The 15,662-nt window shown below is 53.8% G+C and overlaps 1 protein-coding gene across 2 annotated transcripts in view; it reads right to left on the bottom strand.

The window, feature by feature from the left end:
* Window positions 1-15,662, bottom strand: part of KIRREL3 (kirre like nephrin family adhesion molecule 3) — a 491,466-nt gene that overhangs the window by 133,354 nt on the left and 342,450 nt on the right. The gene's annotated exons all lie outside the window — the stretch shown is intronic.

The following is a 15,662-nucleotide window of genomic DNA, read 5'->3' as shown; positions in this document are numbered from 1 at the left end:
GGTGGGCAGGGGAACACCCGCTGGTCCCTGCTCCCTGCTGTCCGGTCAGCCAACCTACGTGCCTGCAGGTCGTTTCTCCACGGCCTCACTGCTCCACGTGTGAGACAGTCTAGAACAGCGTCCTCGCTGGGGTCTGCGTGTGCACAGGGAGGGTGATTTGCAGGACTTGTGCAATTTCTTAATTTTGAGGGAAAGTGCATGAAAGCTTTAGGGAGGGAGAACATTCATACTCTTCACAGCTTTTAGCAGATTCTCTAAAGGATCTGTGACACCCCCGCCTGGCCCCCAGCAAGAGTCTTAGATGGCTCTTAGATCACCCCTCCAGGAAGCTGTGCAGTTTGACCCACTGTATTGTTGTCATCATTGCCACGGTACTCAGGGCATCAGGAGGTGTGGTCTGACTGTTCTCTGGAGGAAAAGGCCAGGTCCTTACTTTGTCAACTGCGTCCCGTGGATGCCTATGGGTGTTTGCTGACTGACTAACAAATCACAGGGCGAGATGGAGGAGACACTGCATTTGCAGAACCTCCTGCATTTCCTTTCCATATTAATGGGGAAAAGACCTCATATCGCTTTTCTCCCTTCCCTCGGTCGTGTCTTGGCACAGTGGACGTCCCTTCCGTTCCCAAGACCCTATCCCCACGCTGGGCACAGTGCTGAGTAGGGCAGGTCTGCAGTAGGACGTGGGACAAACTTACCTGGAGACAGAGGAAGGCAGAGGGGCAGCCGGGAGGAGTGGGGGAATCGGCATATTCTAAGGAGGGAGATGCAGGGCAGGGCTCAGTTCTGCAGGGTCAGGGGTTGGGGGAAGCGAGTCCTTTCTTTCCAGGCAGCGTGACTGTCCCCTGCTGGAAGGTCTGGGCCAGTTGGTTGACCTCTCTGAGCCTCAGAGGCCTCACGAGTGGGACTTTTAAGGGTACAAAGAGGCAGCAGCAAAAACTCTGTAAGGTCCCTGCCCAGCTCTGAGCTTCTCTGATTTGCAACGCACACTCCTGGCCAGTTCCCTTTCCCTGTCTAGCCACGAGTCCTCTCTGAAAGACAGAGACACTCAATAGAACATAGGAAAAAAATCATTGTCCTAGAGATCATACAAAATTCTGAAGTCACAGAGAAGGAGCTTGTATTTAGGGTCTGCATGGTGTTTTCTGCAAGCTTTACGCGTGCAGCTCTCAGCTCTCTGCTCCATCGGGGCGGGGGTCTGGGGGAAATGGCATTTCCTGGCAAAAGCCACTTTGCAGCTGCGCTGGGACCCTGGGCCCAGTGGGGCCTTCCTGCTTGTTGTGCATTCGGCACCACTCCCTAAGCAGGCCTGCACATGGATGCAGGGTCCTCTTGGCTACCAGGGGCATTGTTTCCTTGCAGCTGTGGGGATGGTGACAAGGTCTGTGGGTGGCTGGCCCAACTGGAGAGCCCTCAAGGGCTGCTTCACTGACCTCCTCTTCTCTTTCCAGGGCTCTTAACACACTTGAGCAGGGGTGGAAGGGCCTGACCGGGGCGGAAGCCCATTCTGGGCAGACAAAGGAGCCTGACTCAGCTCACTCTTCAGCCAGGCTCTGGAGCCTGGGAGGCGGAGGGCAGGGCAGGAGGCAGAGCAGAGAGCCCCTGGGCAGAGCTGAGTCCTGCTGTGCCCAGTGGGAGGAGACCAGGATGGGAATCAGCAGGAGGCAATACCCCGAGAGGGAGGCCTTGGGTAGCACCGTTCAGTGGATGACTTGAGTCCTGGCTATTTCTCCCTTGTCAGGGTCTTCCTATTGAAACACTTGACCTTGGATTTGAGCCTCGTAATTTACCAAGTGTTTACATAAATCATCTCATTTTATTTCCACCACAAACCTTATGGGTGTATGTTGTGAGTACCTTTTATGGATGCTGCTGCTGTGACTCAGAGAAATGAAGTGCTTTGCCCAAGGTCACACAGCCAGTAAGTGGCAAAGACAGGACTAGAATGAGATTTCCTTTTCCAAAGACCTAGTTGACCACCCACTCTCCAGTCCCTTCAGCCAGGCCACACTACCTCCTTGAGAGTGACAGGGGAATGACAAGAAACGACGAAGCCTTAGGTGACCAGCAGTGACAGAAGTGGGCCAGGAGCTCCTTGCCAGAAGCTTCCCCAGCTCTACAGCTGGGCTTTGCCTGCTTTTCCAAAGCTTCCTGTGGTGTGCACGTGGTCATAAAGAATTGTAATAAACTATGATTTCAGAGCCAGAGGCACAGGCTGGCAAGGGGCTTCCTCCTTTAGGAGCAGGGGACGCAGCATGGGTCTCCAGGGAAAAACTCCCGGGGTGAACCCCTCTGCCCTAGGCTCTGGTGGACCGCAGGGAAAGCCATTTGAACTGAAGTTGGGGATCCCGCCTCACGATGGAGCTGTCTTCTCCAGAGGCTGTTCACCAATTTCAAGGGTCACCATCCAGAAAGTACCAGTAACTCTGACGTCCAGCATCTATGCCCATGAAGGAGGGTAGCAAGAATGCTTTGTTCACTGCCTTGTGCTCAGATCTAAGGAGTGCCTGGCATATGGTAGATGCTCAGCGAACTCTAGAATGAATGAATTAAGTACAAGGAAACCGAGAAGATCATCACCTGCCGAGTATTAGTCACTCTATTTTACAGAGGTGGCACTTGAGGCCCAGAGAGGTTAAGTAACATGTCTAAGGTTGCACAGCCACTTAGTGGTGGGAGAAGTACCAGAATCGAGATCTTCTTTCACTATACGCTCTTCTTTCTGAAGAGGGGAAGGTAGGAATGTGAGAATCTCAGCCCCAGCGTCAAGCAGCTGGTTTGGCCTCTGACAAGTTCTTTCCATGTTTCCTAGCTGCACTGAGTCTATAGTTACTGGGTGTGGCAAAGAAGAAATGGGAAGGAACGCACCTCTCGTCTCCCAGGAGGCACACCAGCAGAGAGAAGATGCTTCTGTCCAGGGCCCTCCACACTCTCTGAGGAGCACACAGCTCTTCACAGCCTCCCTGGGCACTGTGAGCCCTGCTTTCCTCTCTAGAGAAGAGAGGATAAAAGCCACCACTAATAAAGGAAAAAGAGCAGAAGCTGCCCCCTGACCTGGTTTTCCCGATGAGTTTGATGGCTGCTAAAGATGGGTCCTGGGAGCAAGAGACAGAGCCCACACTGCAGTCTCCAGGCCCCAAGGGACATGTGTCCACACAGCCATCTGCCAGTCACTAGACTCTTTAAAGCAGGAAGATATGGCTTCTAGTCCCCCCTCCACTGAGTTACTAACAGGAAAGGTAGGACACAGGAGGGACTCCCTTGCTCTGGACTAGCCATCACCAGACACCAGTGTGGCCCCTAAGCTCCTCCTTTGAGGGCCCTTCCCTGCACAGATGCTTCCATCTCGCACGGGCTCCTCCCTCCCGCCTCAGCCCCTTGGCTCTTGGTGGCCGGGCCCCTCTCTCGCCAGGAGCAGCATTGCTGGTCCTGGGGCCTCGGCCAGAGTCTGCCTGTTGCTCTGCAGCCCCACAGTGTGGGGACACCAAAGGGCAGTGCCAGCAGCCCGCTGCACGCTGACAAGGCTGAGTTCACTCCAGCACCCCAGAGTCGACAGGATCATCTGAATTAAGTGGCCAAGTTTAGTTTTTAATTAAGCCCCCGTGGTCTTTTAAAAAGGTCATGGATGACACCATCTTCTTTAAGGCCAATATGAAAAGACATTCAAAGTCAAAGTTCTGAGATGGGAGCCTTGTAACTTGAAATGTCACAGGAAGAAATTTGGACACGGGGGAAGAGGAAGCTGGTGGGAAGAATGACCCTGTCACATTGCTCTGCTGTCAGCGTCACTGTTTCCAGTGGGAGCGCCAAACGATTTTGGTCTCAAAGGGCAAGTGGCCCCACTCTGCTCTCTCAAGTACCTTCCTTCCCCCGCGGCTGGTTATGGGGCTCTTTGTTTGCTGCACCAGTGAAAAATGGGACCCTTGTCTTCCCAGACATGGAATAAAAGTTAGTATCAATGGGGCAGAATGTGGCAACTTGCCCTGATCGCTGGGGAATTAAAAATACATGCAACTGACTGCCAACCTTCTGCTCCGATTTCTGCAGAACTTGACCAATACTATAGCATCTGGAAATATAGTTCTGTCTGGAGTGGAATATAACAGCCACTTCATTCTCCTACGACATCTCATAATAGTCCTACAATGGAAGCAAAGACCCGTGCTCTGTTCTGCACAGCTCTTGGAGAGATGAGTTCATTTGAGCAGAGTAGAATGGAATGGAGATGTGGGCTGGCCCATAGCTAATGGGGCCAGGATTTACTGGGCACAGTAGTATTTTCCTGGGGCCTTTGGCTCAGCACAAATGCTTGGGCATCAGGACACTCTGGATACTGGATAGCTCAGTGTAGCCACTGACTTTGTGTTAGCATTAGGGGATATGGTATTGGCCGGTAGTCTGGGCCATTCTGTCCATGGTCACCCTAGGTAGTGTAGGTAGTAGACAGAACTTTGGATTTAGATTCAGGAAATTTGGGTCTTATGGCAAAAAGTACTATTTACCTACCTAATATATATATATGGGACTGCAACTAAGCTAAAAAAATGTATGAATTTCCTAGTCCCCTCTTGAATAGATAGAGGTGGCTAATGAGATAAAATCATAAACAATTCTTTAAAGATGGCTGATTCTCCTGAGAGGGTGTTTTGCTTTTTTGCTCTTCTTCTTCTTCCTACCTGAAATGTAAAGCTGATGGCTTGAGCTTCAGCAGCCATTTTATGACCATGAGGAATAAATGAAGTATGGAAGCCACTGCTAAGGATGGGCTGCCTACATTCTTCTGGACTTCATGTTATATGAGAGAAAAGTTAACTCCTAGCTTGTTTATGCCACTGGTGCTTTGGATCTCTGCTACTAACTAGTGGATGCCAATGGTACAGAATGAGTGCCTGCTCTATCATTTATTCCCGAGTCTTTGGGTAAGTTATTAAATGTCTTTTTGCTTCAGTTTCTGTACCTCTACCATGGGAATAGTAATTCTTGTTTTTGCCTTGTAAACGTTATCTCTGCCTTCTGGGGCCTACTCATAAGCTTCTGAGAATGCCACCCCCCTCTGAAATCTGAAGATCATGCATTTTTGGGTATCTGAGTGATGGCGGCCTCCCTCCCATTGTTGGGGTGGATTGTTCCTGGGCTAAGGCATGTGCCTGCCTTCCAACTTCAATAGCTTCCTAGGGGTTGTTATCAAGTCCCTTCACAGGCTCCCATTTTCTAGACACACAATAGCCTTTCCTGGCTCGTGCAGGCCTCGCCCCTCCTTGCTGGGTGCAGAGAAGTCTGCTGTTTCAAGCTGCTGAAAAGGAAGCTTCAAAGAGCCCCACGTTGGCCCCTCTCAGGCTCTGACTCATAGAAACATTTCTAGAAATCCTCAAAAGCCTTATTAATCTGTGAAGACGTCCCAGAAGCGGGAGCCTGCGCACCCTATTTCCAGGGCTTTTCAGCGCATCCATTGTCTCAGCCGCATTGTTCTCGCTCCGCATCTTGGCCCCTAATGGCGCTTTCTGAGGCGGGCGCTTTCCTCCACACCTGTGATTTCATCCCTGACTCTTCTCTGTTGCCTTTAACGCTTAGTGAAAAGGTGGCGGCTCTTCTTGGACTGTTTATTCTTCTCACCACCCCCATGTGGCTCTCTGCTTCACCCCTTTCTCTCCTGGCATCCAGCTGGATCTGGGTCAGGCTTGTAGGGGCCTGCCTAGAAATGGGAGGCCCACTTTTTTTTTCAAATGAAAACCTCTTTTTTTCCTTTGAGTGAAAACCTCTGGGGGAGGTCTGCTGTGCCTGGAGAAGATTCCTGGGACCACCACTGGCCTCTGCAGGGAACCTGCTCACAATGCTCAGCAGATAAGCGCTGGGCCGGCTTCTCCAGGACTGTCCCCTGGCTCTGGTCCATCCTCTGACTACCCTCCCGGTGCGACCTTCTCTGTGGTGGAACAGGCCCTGGGAGAGAACCAGAAGACCCGGGCTCTGCTCCTGGCCTCAACCTCTGACCGGCCTTCCACTGTTTTAGTCTACATTCGGGGGTTTGACTTGGTAGCCCAGGGCCTGTGTGACCAAGGCAGCTTCCCAGTGGTCCCCAAATCCATGTGTACTCCCCTCCACTCGAGTCCGGGCCGGACCTGGTGGTTGTTTCTAGTGAAGACAATACGGCCAGCGTGATGCGGGGCACATCTGCAATTCAGCCATCCAAGGCGGTGACTTCTGGGTTCTGCCTGGTTGGCACACACGCTCTTTGACTTGTCCTCTGGGCTACTTGCTTTGCAGAAGAAAGACGCCTTGTTGGAGAGGCCATGGGACAAGAACTGAGGGTGGCCTTTGGCTAACATCTGGTGCGGAACTGAGGCCCTCAGTCCAACAGCCAACAGCCACGGGCGGGAGCGCGGAACCAGATCCTTCCCCAGGTGAGCCTTGTGGTGACTACAGCCCTGGCCAATACCTTGACTGCAGCCCTGGGACTGCTGGGAGCTGAGAGATTTGGAGATAATAAATCTGTGTTAAGCTGCTAATTTGGGGGTACTTTGTTCCACAGCAGTAGTTAACAAATACAGGTCCTTATCAGCTTTTTTGAAAAAGTGTTTATTTTGCTCTTCCATATTTAGACTCAAGGACTGAAACCTTTCACATCCACTTTAGCGGTACACTCATGTACACACACGCACACACACACACACACACACGCACAAACGTGTGCTCTAATCTGCAGGCTGCTCAAGTCACTTCACCCCTATCCTAAAAATACATGATCAGAATAAATGAAGGAAAGACATAGCTGAGGTAAAGCTCATGGAGGAGTTTCTATTAGTAACCTAAGTAAAATCTGAATTTCTTCCAGAATCCAAAGTGACAGGGGGTTGGGCCAAGGAGGCCCTGGGGGTCTGTGTGCACCTCTGATAATTCATTTCCATGGCTCATCTTTCAAAGCCTGACTCAAACTTTCTTCCTCTGAAAAAAAATTACCCGATTGCTCCAGTGAGAGCTCCTGTCCCCTATGTGAGTCCCGGACACAACAGTGTGTATCTGTATCACAGCACACAGCCCAGTGTGTTTTATTATTTATGTGTTCCCTCCTCACCTTCTCACCCCTTCCCGATGCCCCTCCCCGGGAAGCTCAGAGCTCAGTGACATCCACAGGAAATCAGCCACGATTTCACAGCCTTAGAAGCAAAATGTAAAAACCCTTGCCGCGCTCTCCCCCGGCCCCCGCCACGTTCCAGGGAGCCAAAGCCCCAAGCAATTTCTCCCATCTAGGAAGCAATAAACAAATGTATTTATGAACCAGTCTATCTAAGGAAGGGAATTTATGTCTCTTCATGTTCTTGTTGACAGTAATAACGGATTGCTGCATCACGTGATGCAGTATAATTTAAAAGCCCTCCCAAACAAGAATCAGGAAACAACCGGCCAAGACTGAGACGTGGGAGCCCTCCGTTCCAAGGCTGAGCCCTGGGCCTGCTAATGCCCTCGGGTGATGGGAACACAGCTCCGGGAGCACCTGCAGTCTCATCTTGTTTCTTCCCAAGCACCGGGGAAGAAAAGCAATTTGTTTGCTCTCATACTCCAAAGATGAACTTCCTGTGCTCAATCAAACGTTATTATCCCAATGTAAGTCAATTTACCTTTGAATTTGAAGGCTATTTTCTTCTTAAGTGGCTAATTATGGGAGATAGATGGCTGTAAACAGAAGCCTTCTACTTCACCACTCGGCCAGGCCTCCCCCAAACACCTACGAGAGACAGTCTGGGAGGCTGGGCCTGCCGGTTCCCTGCTCTGTCGCCCCGTCCATCCTACTCCGTCCTCCTGCAATGCCATGGAGCCTCCCCCAGAAATTCCTAGACACCAGTTTGGAATCTCCTGCTCACCCCAAACCACAGCCCCGCTGCCATGCATGTTTTTGGAGTTCTGTTCTGCTGTGCCCACGTGCGCCCCCACTGTGACCCACCTTCCAAAGCCGCCCGCGCAAGCTGCAGATGTGAGGCGGTAGGATCCAGAGGAAAGAGATGGGGGAGTGAGGCGTAACCAGCAGCGCGACAGTCTCCTTCCTCTGTCCCACCCTGGTACCCAGGAGGTGCCCCATAAAGGCCAGATCCTCCCCTCCCAGCTCCGTCCTTCCTTCCTCAGCACCTGGCCCTCCTTCAGGACTCTGTGTTAAAAGCAGACGTCTCAGCCTGAGAGCTGTGCACACAGGACAGCACGCATTTCAGGAGACCAGGGATCCTGTGAGCATCTGAGATGAAACAAGGTCACCCGAGGCTGCCTCTTTGATTCTCCTGGCAAAGTCACAGAAGCAACCGGCGGGGCCCGGCGGGGCAGCAGCCTTTCCCGGTGTGCGATCAACACCACGCAGGAGCTAATTGAATGGCTGAGTTTGTTTACGGAGATGGGGAATGGCTCACCTCCCTCCTCTCAAAGCAAAGTCTTTCCCCAGGAGTGGTGGCAAAGAGGTCAGCCCCGGCAGCCTTTCTGTTTGCCGTTTGATGAATGCTGGAGCCGCCGCTCTGAAGCGAGGCGCGCATTGTGTGTGCGCCATCAGGGGTGGCTCCGGCTGGGAGACCCGAGCCCTCTGAGCTCTCCAGGTCTGGGGGTCACGGAGCGTGTGGTGTGTGGGGTTACTGGGGAGGGGGCAGGTCTTCCAACCCCGCTCCCTGAGGCCTGGCCCTGGGGACCTCTGCACTGTCTACTTGGGCCAGAGATGCTACAATAACAGCAACTTGCCTTTATCAGCGCCTCATGGATGACCCAGCACATCTACATACGTTATTTCATCTGATCCTCACAGCCATTCTGTGAAACCCTCCTCATCTGAGGATGCGGACAGGCTCAGAGAGGTTAAGCACTTTGTCTGAAGTCATACAGTTAGTAAGTGACAGAATTCGGGCCCGTATCCAGGTGCTTTTTTTTTTTTTAAATTTTTTTCTGAAGTGTAGTTTCAGGTGTACAGCAAAGTGATTCAGTTATACATAAACACACATATATATATTTTTTCTTTTCAGATTCTTTTCCATTATAGGTTATTACAAGAAATTAAATATAGCTCCCTGTGCTGTACAGTAGGTCCTTGTTGTTTATCTATTTTATATATAGTGACTTGTGTCTGTTAATCCCCAACCCCTAATTTATCCCTCCCCAGCCCTTTCTAGCTTCCAGGCGTTTCGACTTCACAATTCCATCACAGGAAGGAGGGGATGTGGTGCCAGGGTCAGGGTTGAAGCCTCGTCCTAGCTTTGGACTTTTGTCACTGGGGCTAGGGTTCCAACTTGTGACCCTCCCTTGGCTGGTTCTGGGAACCGTGGCCTCGATGAATCCATTCACCCTGAACTTGCTGCCATCTGTTCTGGGCCGGTTCTCGGGGCTGGAAGGACAACTAAGAGGAAATGAGCTTTCCAAGAACTGCTCCGGGAGAGTTTAAGGCCATGGCGAGGAGCTGCCCGAGGAAGGATGGCCAAGGGAGGTGCCAGCCTCTGTCTCTTAGCCTTGTCTGCAGGGGTCTCAGTACATCATTACTGGGGGTCTGGTTGGTTGAGGCATGGAGACCAGCCTGAGATCCTTCCCTTACTTGCTTGGAGAACCGACGCCGTGCATCTGGACCCCAGCTCCCAGCCGCGCAGCTCTGGCCGCACTCTGAGAAGAGAATCCATTTTGCGTCGGATGGACTATAATTTGGAGAATCCTCTACAGATTTCTAGAGCTGCTGAGCCCCATGCCAGGGCGAGGCTACCAGAGCTCCCTGTTTCACTTAGTGCTTTGATTAAAACAATAAATTCCTGTTGAATACCAATGAGCAGGCAGGTGGGGGCTCCAGCCAGCTCCGGCTCCCTCCTGGCATCATCCCATAGCAGCTGGTTTGGAGAGAAATATCTCTCCTCCCCACGGCGAGAGCCCTAGCTCCTGATAAATGAGGAGGCAGAAGCCTCCCTGGGGCCTAGGGAAGGAGAGGTCACGGGAAGGGGTGGGGCTGGGGCCAATTCCTCCGTGGAATTGCACGGAGGACAGACGGTCTTGCCAAAGCAGAGGGGGGCACAGAAGGAGAGGAGGGCACAGAAGGGCCAGCGAAAGCCCCCACTGGAGCCCCACCTCTGTTACCTTCTCTCCACAGACATGCTGAGAGGGAAGGAAGGGGTGCGGGTCTTGGCCATCTGAGGCCACGCTGGGGCCACGCATCAGCGCACTAACGAGGGGACATCTGCCGCTGGCAGCCCGGCCCGACCGCTCTCTGGGCTCTGCCTGATGCCCGGCAGTCACAGCGCTGGCAGGTGGGCTGGGGCTCTCACCTCTCTGGCCCTGGAGGGCCGGCAGCTCTGGGTTGGCCAGGCCCGCTGATGGGAAGAGAAAAGTGATACAGGCCAGGAGTACGCATAGGACCGGTCCTCCCCAGCGCAAGGCATTTACCCACGTCCTCCAGACGGCTACCCCTTCCTGCTCTGGTCCCAAGGCTGAGCATCACCTGTGCTGAGCTGCCGTGAAGAGGCACCTGAATCTGCTGAGATGGCCAAGCGTCCACGGAATGGCATGATGCTCATCACCCAACCGCTTTTGGTTTACTTGGCGTTTTTCCTTCTTCCCTCCCTCCTATCCATCTATTAACATTTACTGATAATCCATCACATCAGGCAAGACGCTGGGCAGTGGGAATAGAAGATGACTAAGCCCCAGCCCCTGCCCTCGTGCTGTCTCCTCGGGGTGCCCAGTATTATGACAACAGCATTTTTCAACGAAAAATGAGGACACAGAGGTGACAAGGGTGAGTTGACTTATAGGAAGAGACCATCCCTGAAACCCTGAGACGTGCTGTTCCTAAACCAGGATGAAACCAGAGCAGTCAATAAACACTAGCCACACAGCACAGCTTTGCCCTGGTCTTCAGGAAGAACGCTAGGAGCCATGGGATGCTGAACACCTACTGTGCGCCAGGCTGCACTGGACAACTTGCACACAGCATCTAGTTAGTGTCCTCCACAGCCTGCAGAGGGTTCACTGTGCAGACACGGCGATGGAGAGCCCGGTAGATCAGTCAGGGTGGTGCGGTCCTCGCTGGCCCTGCTGCCCGTGCTCCTGCGGGTGGAGCGTGTGCACAGCATGTGGCCTGAGCCTCTGGTGCACCTGGGCATGGGTCCGAGGTTGCGCAGGACGGCACGCTCTAAGCAGAGCATCTCGACCTGGCCAGGCACCAATGTTTAAAACTTAAGAACTGTGCGGTCTGTGAGGTGAGGTGAGGCTGTGAAACAAGGCTGGAGGCTGAGTCAGAGGCCCGGGCTCCATCCTGAGGCTGCCACTTCCCATGTTGCAAAGTCACTTGTGCCACTGAACCTCGCTGGGTCCCCTCCCGCCACTGAAACCTTACAAGTCGACTTACCAGGAGCAAATGGGATGGTCTATTCTAAATTGCAATGTGGACTGCAACCTCAGCAAAGACCCATGATCACAGACAATGCACAGCGCAGGGGTGGTCCCGCCCCATCGGCCTGTCTCCTGCTCTTCTCGGTCCTGCCCTTTCTACTCGGTTCCCCCCCCATCCTCTTGTCTCTTCTCTGGCATCCCTGCTTTCCCACCTGCCCCAGCTGATCCCCCGTGGGCAACTCTATCTTGTAACTGAGTCCAGGGGATTGGAAAGCTGGGGCCCCACCAGGGCACATCTTCAGTGGTGCCTCCTCAGCCACTGCCAGGCTTCTGGTCAGTGTAATGGGCTGCATTTACTGTAGGCACTCAGGGGCCCAGTGGCAGCTCCATCTCCAGGTGCAGGCGGGGGGAGGGTAGAGCGTCCCGGTCTCTGGGCCTCAGGCCGCCTGGGTCTGGGATTCCTGCCTCAGAAGGATGCCAGAGGGAGAGGTCCTGCGGTGACTGCTGCAAGGGAGGAACACGGGGGCTCAGGATGGGGCCCACTTCGTGGGAAATGATGGATGAGATGCAGGATGCCAGGAGGAAGGCCCAGCCCACACTCAGCAGCTTGGAGCATGCAAGCCGGGGCTCTGCTCGCAGCCTGCACTGGGCACTTCATTTCCCAGAGATAACCAGCGTGTTTTAATAATGTCTGCTTGGGTTAATGAAAGTTGTCGGTTTCACTTAATAAATACATCACCATTCTTGGCCATACATATCCGTCATGCTGGGCCTGGAACTGCGCATCCCTGATCATCCCTGCCCGGGGTATATCAGGGTGCTGGGAGCTGGGGGAAAGGATGAGGGAGGCAAGCCTGGGGCACATGAGTGGAGAGCTGAGGTCTCGGAGGGCAGGGGACGTGGTCCCTCTTGGGAGTTAAACAGATACCTCTCATTGCACCTTTTCTCCAGAGTCAAATCAGAGGCACACAGGCAGGGGACCCCCAGAGACCCTCTCATTCATTCTTTGGCTCACAAAAAAGAGGCACTCGGACAGTTCCCTTTGGAAAGGAGCATTGGAGAGTACTATCTCCAAGTGGGCTCAGGCTCTGGGCTCACACAGACTTGGGAAGGCATCCCAGCCGGCTACTCACCATCTCTGTGACTTTGGGCTATTTACTTAATTTCTCTGAGCCTCCATAGCTTCCTCTGTAAAAGGAGATCATAGCATTTGCCTCGCAGGGCTGTTGTGAGCATTCCCTGACACAAGGCACGCAAAGCTCCTAACACAGCACCCAGCATATGAAACACTCAAATCAGAGCCAACTGTATGCATTTTAAAATACTATTTTTTTTTAAATGGAGGTACTGGGAATTGAACTCAGGACCTCGTGCATACTAAGCATGCTCTCTTCCCCTGAGCTATATATATACACCCTACCCTACCCTGCCAAATACTAATTTTATGAAGAAACAGCTTAGCATAGGATTTATGAGTATGGGGTCTGGAGCCAGACTGCCTGGGTTCAGATTTCAGGTCTGTCACTTACTGGATGTGACATTAGAGTTCAGTGACTTCAGCTTTCTGTGTCCCAGTTTGCTCACCATGGAATACAGGGAAATAATAACACCTGTCTCATAGGGTTGTTGTGGGTATGGAACTAGTTAAGCTGTGTTAAGTCCTTCAGAACAGGACCTGGGACATGGTAATGACTCAGGAAACATCAGGGACTATGATCACCATAGTTGCTGATTTCACAGGGCCGTGGAGGGAGGAGAGTCCAGGCCACATCGCACCACCTTAAGCTGGTCACAGGGCCACATCCCAGGTGGCCCTGCACATCCTGGGGCTGATGCCAGACTGAGACCCTAGACATTCCAGTGCGGGGAGCAAGGGGAGGAGGGACCCAGACCTCCAGCCCCAGTTTCCAAGACATGTGACTTGGCTCAAGGCAGCGGGGGAGGGAACGCAGGGCGCACGTTTAAGATTCCGGGGATGTTCTCCTCAAACTCTGCAGAGGCCTTAAAACTTGCTGGAACTGCCACGTATCAACAGGCCTGCTCTTCTCCTTGCTCTTTTTTTTTTTCTCCTCCAAAAACTTGAACGGATCAAAGAAGGGAGGAATCTGAGGGGTGGCCGAGGGCCCTGGATGTGTGGGGAGGGGGTAGCCGGCAGGGGCAGGTAATTTCTGGCTGAAATTAGCAGCTCAAGAACCTGCCTGGATTCCAGAGCTTTGTAATTTCACGCGCGTGTTTCCCTCATTAAGTAGCTGCCGGCTTCCAAGGGGCTCTCCGGGCAGGCGGGCGGCTGTGAACCAGCCACAGGGCTTGTCACCGGCTTAGAAGTACCAGCCTTCCTGGGAGGCCACCGGGGGTGGGGGCTCTGGCGCCCGAGCCCCGGGAAGCCATTGGGGAGCCATGGGGCAGCCGAGCTGAGATGGGCCCTTTTCCAGGAAAGGCAAGCGAGGCAGTCACCTCCCTCTGTGACATTTTGGAGTCAGACTCTGTGAGTCTGTGATGGTCGGCTGTTTTCTGATGCAGATGTGAAGCTCTAGTCTGGAGAGGGAGGACTGAGGGCGAGATCAGGACGCAGAGGAGCGGAGGCGGGAGCTTCTGACCATAACCATGGCCTTCCACTGGGGGGAGCAGCCTCTCCACAGGTGGGGCCCCACCTCCGTAGCAGGAACGTGGCTCCCGCTCCGCAGGAGCTAAGCGGCTCTCCTGGTTCAAGAACTATTACGGCCATTATTAATTGGTCCCTGTTGTCATGCAGGCATTCGGTGGCTTCTTCTGTCCTTGGAACGCTAATGACAGCAAGGTCAAAAGGAGGCTGCACGACTGTAATTTATGTCCTGGGGCCTCTGCAAGCAACCATTTTGCAGATGAAGAAATTGAGTCCTCCATTCCTTGCTTAGGGGCCCAATCCTCCCGAGAGGGGCACCCCTCCTTCCCTTCGGGCCTCTTCCTCTCCGAGTCCTGGCCCTGCAGGTGCACAGGTGAATAGTGAGGATGCTGCAACCAACAGAAGTCCCGAGACGGGATCGCCACTCAGCTCAGGACAGCCACAGCTGGGTCAGCTCTGCAGCCGTCAGGCTGGGGAACGGGCACCCCATCTCGGTGACCAGCGACCACGATGAGCACCTTCCGCTCTCTCCTGAGCCTTCCTGCCACCCAGCCAGCCTGTCATACCAGCCAGGAAAGAGGTGGTAGCTGCTGCCCCACCCACACCCTTTACCACCCCAAGGGGCGGGCCAGGTGGGGTCTGAGCCAGGCGCCCCAGTCAGGACCACTGCTGGGGCGAGGGTGGGCAGGCCAGGTGGGAGAGAAAGGTGGGAGGCAGCTGAGTGGGGCGGCCTCTGAAGCCCCCTTGGGGGAGCCTTCCAACCACCTGGCGGGCTGAGTAACAAAGGCATTTGTGAAATCTAATTAGTACAGCCTTAACGTCTGACTCTGCTCCGCTCAGCTCCTCCTCTAGCCCCAGGCTATCGAGCTGAATTAAGCTGCCTAAGATCACCTCATTAAATCCACTAACCTTGCTTTTCGACTGCATTTAGCCCCTGGTGCCCTTCCTCTGTCTGTGGGAGGTGCACGTCTGGCCTTCCTAGAGTGGTTCCCAGGCAGGTGTTCTAGGAACGTGCCTCCTCTCCCCTCCCCCAGATGGCTTCCTTAATCACCAAGCTCCTCTCCCAGCCAGTCATCACCCTGGACCGAAGCAGGTGCAGCAGGAGCCGCCCCTGCCTAAGGTGTGGGGGGGGGTGGTCCCGGGTGGGGCAGGGAAGTCGACCAGGACGGGGAGGCTGGTCCAGAGGCAGAGTACTGGGCACACTCGCGAGCTGGTAACTAGCACGTGTAATTTGCTGTTTCCTGGGGCCCAGCTGTGCTGGTGCACAGTGTGCTTCTGATGCTGGGATGGGCAACAGAGACGCACAGTGAGGAGGCCAAGCTGGGGGCAGCAGGGGAGGGAGCTGGCAGGGCAGCTCCTGAGCCAGGCTGCAGGCTGAGGATGTGCTGAGCCCCTGATAAACAAATCGTCACTGTGGGGAGGGGGCGGATTTGGGGACAGGTAACACTCAGGCAGAGCGGCAGTGACGGAAGAGAAAGGCTATTGGTGATACAGGGGAACCAGAACAATCTTCCACAGAGACGGAGCTGGGGCTAAAGTTCCTGCCAACTCTAATCCCACACTTAATTGTGCTAAATTGATGACTGTCCCTTCCATCTACCTTGGGTGTATGTCACTCCTGCTGAGGCCAGGACTCCAGGACTTCAGAAGGGGACTGGGAGGGAGGGGGCAGCTTCTGGGGGGCTGAGGTTTAGCTGCTGCACTTCCGTAACCCCAGGTGGCTTCCTTC

This window comes from Camelus ferus, chromosome 33, assembly GCF_009834535.1.
Source record: "Camelus ferus isolate YT-003-E chromosome 33, BCGSAC_Cfer_1.0, whole genome shotgun sequence".
Classification (NCBI taxonomy): Eukaryota; Metazoa; Chordata; class Mammalia; order Artiodactyla; family Camelidae; genus Camelus; species Camelus ferus.
This window is presented reverse-complemented; position numbering and strand designations above follow the sequence as displayed.